At 41.0% G+C, this 11,095-nt stretch overlaps 1 long non-coding RNA gene across 2 annotated transcripts; it reads left to right on the forward strand.

Annotated features, from left to right (window-relative positions):
- Nucleotides 1-7,867: 7,867 nt before the first annotated feature.
- Nucleotides 7,868-10,890, forward strand: LOC138376939 (uncharacterized). Of its 2 annotated transcripts, none has more exons than XR_011231765.1 (3): nt 7,868-8,147; nt 8,488-8,602; nt 10,249-10,890. It is a non-coding gene; the product is annotated as an uncharacterized lncRNA (long non-coding RNA). The 2 variants fall into 2 exon arrangements; XR_011231764.1 differs by having other exon boundaries at nt 7,868-8,142.
- Nucleotides 10,891-11,095: the final 205 nt, after the last annotated feature.

Here is an 11,095-nt window from a genome sequence, read left to right on the forward strand (position 1 = left end):
GTATTTAATTCTGTGTTTGTTTTCATGTCTGTCTTCACCACTACAACATAACCTCCATAAGGACAGAGACCATTACTTTCTGTTTAGAGAGGAGTAGTTCCATGATGTTAACTGCTCAGACCCTTGGGCCAAGGCTATCTGCGTTTGTCTCACAGCTCCACTGACACAGTGCCTCAGTTTCCACATCTATAAAATGGAACAACAATAACTACCTCATGAGATTGTATGAAGATTAAATGAGTTGATAGACACAAAGCACTTAGAAAGAAGCCTAGCACATAGCAAGCTCCATGTAAGTGTTAGCTATTACTGTCCTTTGTCACTATATGCCCAGTGCCTGGAACACTGCCTAGCACATAGTAGGTTTTCAGTAAATACTTAATGAATGGTTGAATTTCTAACCACTTGTTGTCATCTTAAAGTAATGATTATAATCTCTAAAAGTGTTCTAAAAAATTATGATAGGGACTAATTGATTTATAATTAATTTGATGTTGACTTTTTTTTTAAAGACGTAGACACCAAATTAACAAAGTATCTACCTGCTTGTAACTTCTGAGAGCTTTTAAATATCATGCAATGCCTTTGCAGTGTCTATAAAGTAGTCTTCCAATGTTCATTCTTCATTCTGTTGACATGATGTAATACATTCAAAGTTTTGCTGGGTGCGGTGGCTCAATGCCTGTAATCCCAGGGATTTGCGAGGCTGAGGCAGGAGGATCACTTGAGGCCAGGAGTTCAAGACCAGCCTGGGCAACACAGCTAGACCCCCTCTCTAAAAAAATTTGTTTTAAACCTAGCCAGGTGTAGTGGTATATGCCTGCAGTCTAGCTACTCAGGAGGCTAACGCAGGAGGATGGCTTGAGCCCAGGTGTTCTAGGCTGCAGTGAGCTATGATTGCGCCACTGCACTCCAGCTGGGGCAACAGAGTAAGACCTCATCTCTGGAAAACACACACACACACTCACTCAAAGTTTTCTTTGTGATCTGCTAGCCTTGTATTTAGAGGTAAGTTCTACTTAGTTATGGTGTGGTATATAAGTGTAATGGTTGAGAACACTGGGTTTAGGTGAAGACAGAACTGACTGAATACAATTTTACCATTTAGTAACCATTTAATTTTAAGCATTGTTTTTCTAAGCCTTGATTTCCTCATCTAAAAATGGAAATGTTAATACCTTCTTCCTCCAGTTGTATGAAAATAAGTTAATCAGGTAAGTTAATATAGTAATTGGCATCTAGTTAAATATACAGTGCTATTACTATTGCTCAATTCTTTGCTGAAATTTTATATAAGGCTTTTGTAACTATGTTCATAAATGAAAGTGGCTTCTAATAGAATTTTTAAGGAATCTTATCAGTGTTAAGAATAGCACCTATTTAACTAACAGAATTAATTTGGGATCATGCCATCTCTCATTTTTCTAAAAAGAACTTTAATTTTTTTATTACCCACTGTAGAAAAAGTAGAATATGCAGAGAAGCAAAATTATGAATATTAAGTTTATCTGTAATCTCACCACCCCAAAAGAAGCATTGATTAGACCACACATTCTTCCAGATACTTTAAATGTATAAATTCATACACACACACAATACTGATGGAAAATTGGGATCAGAGTATACATAAAATTTTGTTTCACTCAATAATATATTAATATGAACATCTTTTCACCTTAATAAATATTGCTTCCAAAACTTAAATTTTAATGGTGGCATGTATTCCAAGATATGACACGTTGTTCAGCAACTTCCCTAATGTTGGACACTCAAGTGGTTTCCAATATTTTACCATTATAAGCAATGCTACATCAAACATTGTGCTAAATCTTTTTATTAGCCCTCAGTCCACCCTCTACCCTTCTCTACCATGCAATTTGCCGACCTTTCTGAATCACTGGGCTGACCTTTGCATCCTTGGGCTTCCTCGCCCTCTGGCTTCCTGTGGGTTTGGCCAATGGGAGGCACCAGCAAGAAATGCAAGGATGGAAAAAAAGAGAGATCAAGGTATTTAATCCCCAGGTTCCCTTCCCAAAGGGCTACTGATTGGCTGTGTCCTTGAACTAGAGACCACCATACGTGCTTGGAGGTTCCTTCCTGTAGCCACTCTCCTGGGACTCCTGTTACAGCACCCTCCCCTTCACCTTCATGCTTGGGGTGGTAAGGCTGCTAGCCCCCAAGTTCACTACCATCCTCGTTTTCCCTTAACCACGCCCATGCCTTTATACATAGTCCTTCATTAAATTCTCCCTGCTTTTCCAGTTTAAGTGACCCTCACAAATGTAAACAACTTTGTAAATAAATTCCTCTACATATTTTTTCCTATTATCATATGGTACATTTCTGCATCTGGAATTATTCAATCACAAGCATGTGTCCTTTAAAAACCTTTTATAATATAGCCAACTTGTTTTCCAATATACCCTTCCTCCAGCAGCATGTGACAGCACCAGCCTTCAGGCTTTTGTCCAGTTGGATATTATTTCTTTTCATCTTTTTCTGTGTTCATGAACAGTTCTATAACATGGGGATCATCTCATCTTTGAAAGTATGTGTGGGGGTGGTGGGGAAGATTACCTATTAATGACTGCAGTCTATTTGTTTTGGTGGTTCTTGCATAACTTTCTCAGTATTTTCTTCTGCTATTAGCTATTACAAATTGACATGCTGGCCTACACTTGACCTTTAAGAATTCATTAAAATTTTAGCTGATTTCATTTTACTCATTTGTACTGGTGCCTTCTTGTTCCCCTACTCTCTGCCAAAGGTGAAACTGTCTTTCTGTCACATCTCTCCTTGCAGGGATGCATCATTCTTTGGATTTCAGTTCACTTGGTTGCCTTGTAACCACAGGTCTTTTATGGACTCAAAGAAAAGTTATAATTTGTAGATTTTCTAACTTTTTCTTGTGACTTCCTATATCCTCAGCTAAAGTGAAACTCCTCATTTAATTTCTTGAAAATTTAATTAAATCTTAACATTTTCATAAAAATAAAACACAAAGCTATATTCAATTCTACATTCAATATGCATGTAATTACTAATGGAAGAAATTGATATCCTGCCTCTCACTTACATAGAAAACTACTTCTATAAATATTGACATTCAACATACAAATCGTTTCATAGGGCAAAATGTTCCCACTTGCAGCAAATACTATTCAATTTGTCACTACTTCCAGAACTACTGATTCGAACGCAAAGAAAAGGAGGGAAAATGGACATTAGAAATGACCAGAGAAATATATTTCATTTTGCCAGAATCTATTGCATCCGTGCTCTCTGAAAGGCATGACTTGATGCATTAATTTGCTTTTGCTGACCTGCATGTTTCCACCGCCAAAATCCTCTGCAAAGTCCAAACCCGTGTCTGTTTCCAATGTTGGCAGTGGCACACCCCACAGACCTACAGAGTATCCAGAAGCAGTCACCTTTGGATTCAAGGACATGGGATATGGGATGTGGAGCGGCATTTTCCTGGGGCTTGAATGGTGCAAGTCAGGAGCCCTCCAAAGCAGAGGCCAAGGGGTGGCCTCTCTTGCCCTGGTCCAAGGGCAGTATTGATCCAACTCGTTTCTGTTCTGATCACTGAATGAGGCAGTACATAAAAAGGACTTCACATAGTACTTGTCTCACAGTAAAGCTACAATAAATGGAAGCTATTATAATTATCACTATTTCTCATCATTGATGAGGAGTATTAGCTTTAAGTATCTTAAAGATATTGATTTCAGTTCCTCTGGCTTTTTCTTTGGATTCCAAGGTCTAAAAACATTCTATTTGGTATTTCTTTAAATGTTACCAACCCCTTCTTAGTCATACAAAGTATTCTTTACTGTCAAAATTCAAAAATTGAAAATATTCATTCAGATTTCTTCTTTTAAATGATTTACATTTTACACCGTTGAATTTCAGGCTCAGCAGATTTTTTGTTTCCAATTCTAGGAAATGCTCCTCTATTTCAACCCTAAGTAAGCTGCTGTTGCTTCCTTGGAAATTCCTTTAAATGTACAGTTGGATTTCTGTGCTCTGTTGCCTAGGTCAATAATATTTTGCTTGCAATCTTATAATCCTGTCGCTCAATCCTTCTGTATCTTGAATATATTTTTTCAATTAATCTTTGGCATTGCTGACTGGCTATACTGTGATTTGACTATATGGTTTTAGACTTTTATTGAGCATAAAATAATTAAGTATTATCTTAATCCTTATAGCATGTACAAATGCATTGAAATAGTTTTCTTCCTAATCTGTTTTTCCTCTAATAGTCTCATGAGCTCCCAAGCAGTACGAAAATTCTGCTTAGAATTTTTATTTCTACAATTGGTTTTGTTCTTTTTATATCATAACTTTTTCAATTGTCTTAGGCTGTTTTCTCCCCTTTCCTGATTATTCTTTGAGTGCTTTTCTACTGATTTTTAATGGTGGAGTTTTTGTTTCAGATAATCTCATTGACATTTTAGAGGATTTTGTCAGTTCCAGCACATATCACACACACAGAAAAATGTGTTTGCTTTTTACAGGCCATCGATTATATCTCGGAGGTAAGCTGAGGAAATGCAAATTTATTTATATCAGGGCATCAACCATGCTAGAAACCCTCAGCATGCATGCATAGCCTTGAGATTAAAAAAAAATACATGTAACTAGTTGTTTTTTTTTTAAATCACAGACCCACCAGCTTTAACAAACACACCAACTCTTATTACTCTATAATTGTTTTTTACGTAAGGCTGTTCAGAGTGTCAGGACAGTGAGGAGCAGTCTTTAGCACCCCCACTGATTTTCATCAGCTAGATTGCCGAAATAATCTGATCAAAGCTTTTCCGATTAAGCTACGGCCCACTTCTATTAATATGTTACAATATCAACAATTAGGATTGTCAGTCCAAAGTTATTTGAGCAATTTCCAACCTATTATTATTTCATTTGATGCTCATGGGTTTTCTACATATAGAAAGTATTTCTATTCCATGTGACTTTACATATTTATAGATTTCCCAACCATGAAAATAAATTTTCATAAATATTCACCATCAATTTCTTATTATTAGGGTCTACTCAAAGTGTGGTCGTTTTCCCTTAACCTCTCTCTCCCTCCTCTTTTACATAATGAGTTTACCTTTTTGCTGATACTTCTGACTCTGATATTTGGTTAACATTTCTTCTTCTATTTCGGAGGGTCCACCCCACATCTCTCATGCTAGCAAAATCATTAATTTATTGGTCTTTCCAATAACATAATAATTATGTCAGTATCTTTGTAAAATATTGAAACTTAAAATATGAACCGAGAATCAAAATTTAGCAGTTAGCTTCAGTTGAGTAAGGCAAATGTTAAGGAATGTGTTTTGTTTCATTTCTTTTTAAGAACAGCCTTAGTTTCCTAAGTAAGGTGACAAATGAGAACCGGTTTCTTGTGCTACCTGCTTGCACAGGGTTCTTCTACAGCGGACTTCCGCCAGCCATTGGTCTGCTGTTGGATTGCTCTGTGTCCTATTTGTGAACTTCCAGTTCATCATGCTCACTAGACAGTGACCGCCAGCATAACCAGAATTGTTTTGTTTTTTTCAGCTTCATTAATTAAAAAATGTTTTTGTCTGTTGATCAAAGCAACCCATGAGTCCATACTTACAGTGGTAAGTCAACCAATAAAAGCAGAATAAATTATGGAATCAGAAAATTACTCCTTGGTAGCCATCATCATCACAGTTGATTTGGGCAGGAATCACCAGTAGATGCTAAAACTAGTGGGTGAAAGTTGGAAGAGTAACAGAACTTTTACATTGTCTAAAGCATTACCCCAGAAGATACTTTTTAAATGTGTCCTTGAACCACCTGATTCTCTGAAAAAGGAATATGGAAATCTCTAAAAGGTCCTATGGACTGGGCCAGATGCGCAATGACACTGACAGAATCCTTTCTCGGGACTAGGGACTCGACAGAGGGTGGCAGGTAAAGAAATGGAACTGGAGTCTGTTGAGGGCAACTGGACCTCAGGTCTCACTGGTAATAGTGGAATGGCAGAAAAAGGTGGTAAAGACACAAGTACTGAAGTTAGCCTTCGTGTTCAAAGCCCACCTCTACCTACCACTCATGAAGTATGTGACCTTGTATTTGTTACTTAAGGACCCTGTGCCTCAGTTTTATTATTTGTAAAATGGGGGTAATGCCAGTAATAGCACCTATCATATCAGGTGAGCTCTCATGTTTAAATGAGATATATATCAGTTTTTGCTGTGTAACAAACCACCCCAAAACTCAGTGGCTCAAATCAATTAGCCCTTATCATTGCAAATCTGCCAATCACCTGCTCAACAGTTCTTTTGGTCTTGGATGGGCTTGCTCATGCACTGATGGCCAAGTGCAGCCTCAGTGGGCAACTCTGCTAATCTCGGCTGCTCTCGAATGCGTTGGGGGACAGCAGGCAAGAGGCTGGTATAGGATGGCCTCAGCTGGGACAACTGCACTCTCCTCCCACAGAGGCTTGGAACCAGCATACCTTCAGTGCCCCTGTGTTCTATCTGTCAAAACAAGCCATGTGGCCAGCCCAGATTCAGAATGGAGATAGGGAGTTCATCTTTTATGGAAGAAGCTGCAAAGTCACCTTGCAAAGGACATGGATATAGGGAAAGGTAGAGTATGGAGCCATTTTTGCTTCCTCCTCTATAATCTACCACTACAGATGCCTGATACAAAAGGATGACTGCAGCCAAGTGAGCACCATGTGTCACCTAGTAGTGGATTTGGGCAGATAGCTAACGCTAAGCCTTGCCCGTGAAGGATTGAGGTATTTAAAATACTGAATTAACCACATTTTCTAGTTTCTTATCTGAGATTTTGACCCTTGCTGAGGGAGAGGGACTGCCCCTCCCACAGTATTGGATTTCTGACGACAACTAACTGATCAGAGCCCACAGCCCCTTCCAGCCTGCATCACTGAGCTGTTAACACTGCGGGACTCGGTATCACTGCAGGGCTAGGCAGCAGGCAAGGACGGGCAGCCCCTACACCCCAGAAATCATTCAAACTAACCAATCCTAAACCTGCACAGCCGCTTACCTGACATGCCCATTCCTCCCCTGGAACCAACGATAAAGGCTTCCTGCAGCCGGCCTCTCCCTCCCTCCTTCCCTCCTCTGTCTCTCTCTCCCCCCTTCTCTCTCTCTCTCCTTCTCTCACTCTCTCTTTCACTCTTTCTTTCTCTCTCTTTCTCCCCCCACCCCTGGCCTGTGACCTGTGACCCACCCCGGTGTTCTCTTGTGTGGCTTTGTGTGGCACACGGCATAATGCCCCTCTTTTGGGTACTATAATAAACTATCTTTTCGAAGGCAATTGTCTCCTGACTTTTTGGTCTCACCATACCTGAATCAAAACAAAACATACATTTTAAAACGAACACTGTCTGCCTTGTACGCAGGAACTGCAATAGGACAGGTTGACCTCAGCCATGGTAATTGGAAGAGGTTGTCATTGCCAACACGACAGGGGCTGAGCAGAGAGGGCTGTCACTTGGGAAACGAGAGAGGGAGTTTGACCCATGGGCAGAGTCCAGAATGACAGGAAGAAACACTGACAGGAGTTAACCAGTAGCCACTAGTCCCCACAAAAGTCATCAAAAGCCGAAAGTAGGAATGAAGCCTGGGACCCAGCTCCAGCGTGTTGTACGGCATCAGGAGAGAGTAACTCGGGTTTCGTCGTGAGGCAGTTTAACCTACTCTGGCTTGTTGCTTCCTTCTCCCCTGAGACTTCTGAAAACTGGGTAACGCTGCCAGCAAATTCTACCGTGATCTCAAAAGCTGTCAGACTTAGAGAAGTCTGGTCAACAGGAACAGAGGCAAAAATATGAGGGGTTGGCAGGTGAGCAAAGCTGTGAACAGTTTTCAGCATTAGAAGAATCCAAGATAATCCAGAGAGCAGGGCGGATAAAGGTGATCGGCGCCTATTTACGTGTTGTATTTCTAACGCCTCCAACTTAGGCTACAACTGCTCCAATGACAGAACTCAGAACATGACTCCACCAATGTTGAGTACCTTTAATACACTTATGCGTTTGTTTATGGATCAATACCTGCTTGCCAAGGAGGCCGTGGGACAGAGAAACGTAGAATGAATATGTTCAATACCCACTAATCCCACAAGGTCAGGTAAAAATAAAGATAAGATGTTTCTGAATATGGGAAAATGGACTCTGATTGTCCTAACACCCAACCTGCACCGTTACTTTGTGCTGTACAGCCATCAGTGAGGGGAGCAGGGAGGGCTGGACGGTCTCTGACTGCTGAGTGGGTGAAATACTCAGATGGTTATAGGACATATAATCTTTGTTTTGTCTTCCTACTTGCAAATGTTTTGAAGTGGATATCAGCCTTTCCTCTGTCAAAGATACAGATTGCATAGAACAAAAATCCTGTGCCTCTTGCCAGAGATAAAAAAAGGGAACAAAGCTCACAAGTTAACTGATGACTTCGTTTCCCCTCCTCCCAGCTCGACATATGGGACGCTCCCGGATATAAGCCACCGTGGTCGGAACTCATCCCCTCAGGAGGGTTGACCTAGCTTGGTGCAGCCCACGGAGCTGGAGCAACTGTCTTCTTCCAAGGTGAGAGGAGAGTCGAGGCAATGGCGAACACGTTCCCAGTGGGAGAAGTGCCAGGTTTTGCTATTCACAAACTCCAGTGTGGAGTGGTGAGAGACAGACAAACCTACTCTCTTATCTGGAGAACATGTGGCGGCAGCAGTTCACCTCTAAAATTCAGCTAACATTTTCCTTCTTGCCATAGAAGGATGGGCAGGGCCAGGTGGACCAGAAGGCAAACGGTCAGGGACAAGGTGGTTAGGAAGTCCTTGGAAGTGGAAACCACGAGAAACTGATGGGCAGAGGCTGGTGCATGTGGGGGTTCAGGGCAGGGGATGGATGAGAATGTTTACCACAAAGCTGGTAGAGAAGGGGCTGGCACACAGGTCCACGATGAAGTCCTTCTGGTGGTAAAGCATTGGCACTCAGTGGAGACAAAGAAGTTGGTGTCTCAGGAAGCTCCAATCTTGATCTGCCACCTGACAGCTGTCCCTGCCCTATTTTCTTACCCAGAAATAAGAACATATGGTCGGCACTGTGGCTCATGCCTATAATCCCAGCACTTTGGGAGGCCAAGCCAGGAGGGTTGTTTGAGGCCAGGAGTTCGAGGCTGCAGTGAGCTATGATCAGCCACTGCAAGACTCTCTAAAAAATAAAATAAAATAAAATAAATTAGCCAGGTATGGTGGCACACTCCTATAGTCCCAGAGACTCAGGAGGCTGAGGTGGGAGGACTGCTTGAGCCCAGGAGTTTGAGGTTACAGTGAGGTATGATCACATCACTGCACTCCAGCCTGGGCAACAGAGCAAGGCCCCGTCTCTAAAAAAATAAATAAAAATTTTTAAAATATAAAGAAATAGGAACATATGACTATAAGGAACCACAATGTGGAGGACGGGCAATGTGACTTCCTCAATGTGGGGTGGCATTGACCATCCACCCTATTATGGTTCCTTATAGGACGTGTCTGTTTCAGTCTGGATTTCCTGTGATTTAGAAGGTAGCATCTATTTCCTCATTAGCCTCATCATATGAATAAGTAACATCCATTCCCACAGGAGGCAGGTGACATCTTTCCTGAGAAGTGTGCACTAGGATATACATCAGCCATGCAGGTAGATCTGAGGACAGAATAGACTCCAACACAGCATTGGAGACATCAGTCTCAACAAGGTAAAGTCAGGTTGGATTGAAGAATGCCCAGAATAGGGCATAATTTGTCTACTTTTGTTTAGGGCATTTTTATTATGTTTTGAGTGGTTTTTTTTTTTCCTAGTAAAAATAATGCATGCTCATTGAAGAAAATCTGGAAAGTTCAGAAGGGTGTGAAGAAACACTACCTAGAAGTTAACCCTGTTAACATTTTTCCTATTCAACTATTCTTTTTTATGTTTGAAGTTATATATATGAAGATATGGCTTATTTGGTTTACTTTGCCCCATTTAAAAATATTGTAAGAGTGTTTAGAAGATCTCCTATTTCTTTCGTAAAGTAGGAATGGGAAAAATGTATATAACGATGTTAGGATACCAAAGTAATGGAATGTAGTAGGCACCTGTCATTCTAAATCCTCATAATGTTGGATAAGATCACTTCATTTGAGGTGGACCTTATCTCCCACTACAGAAGATGGAGTTCCAGATGCTCACTTTCCCATCCTCCCTTGCAGCTAGGGCACAGACACATGACAGATCCTACCCCCTGATGCTGGACTCCAGACTGTCTCACTGTGAATCAGAAGCTGGTAACCCAGAGAAACAAAGTCTGCACAGAATCCATTTGGATGGTGGGTGGCAGCAGTTCAGCTTTTTGGATCTAGCATCATTGTTGCCGGCAGTGCCAGCTGCAGCATCCTGTGCCTGGGGTGGCGGTGGTGTCTTAATGGACTGGTTCCCAAGCACAATTTGTGGTGTGGCTCCTGGCAGCACAGCCTCCGAGCTTTCTTCTGCAGCTCTTCCAGAGAGTGTGAACTACCCAATATTCTTATAATAAGCTCCTTTATTTACTTGCACCAGCACTGCTTTCTACAGCTTGCAACTAAAAACAGACTAAGTGTACAGTTGGTATGTTTGTCCCTATTTCTGTAACTTTGTTTTGGACTTTCTGTTTGGTTTTGTTGTTCTTGGTTTTGTTGTTGTTTGCTTGCTTGTTGTTTTTTGTTTCATTAGACAAATTGCATTGGATTTTATTGATTTTCTGTAATCATTTAGGCAGTGGCATGCTGTTTTTAATTACTACTAAGGTCATCAAGTATATCCTTAAACATATATTTTTCTAGTTATTAAAGCCAAATGAATATTTTAAAAATTCCTCTCTACGTACAATGAAAAAATTTTATGAGCGTTTTCTTTCCCAACACACATACACTCTTCCCAGGCTTTGGTAATTCAATCAGGGATTATACTTTCCACAGTGCATCAACCTACTTCCTCCACCCTGCTTCACAGGGGGCCTCTGCTGCTGAAGAAATCAGGCAGCACAAAGAGTGTCTAAGCTGTGCCCCACACCATCCCAGG

Source organism: Eulemur rufifrons, chromosome 29 (assembly GCF_041146395.1).
Source record: "Eulemur rufifrons isolate Redbay chromosome 29, OSU_ERuf_1, whole genome shotgun sequence".
Classification (NCBI taxonomy): domain Eukaryota; kingdom Metazoa; phylum Chordata; class Mammalia; order Primates; family Lemuridae; genus Eulemur; species Eulemur rufifrons.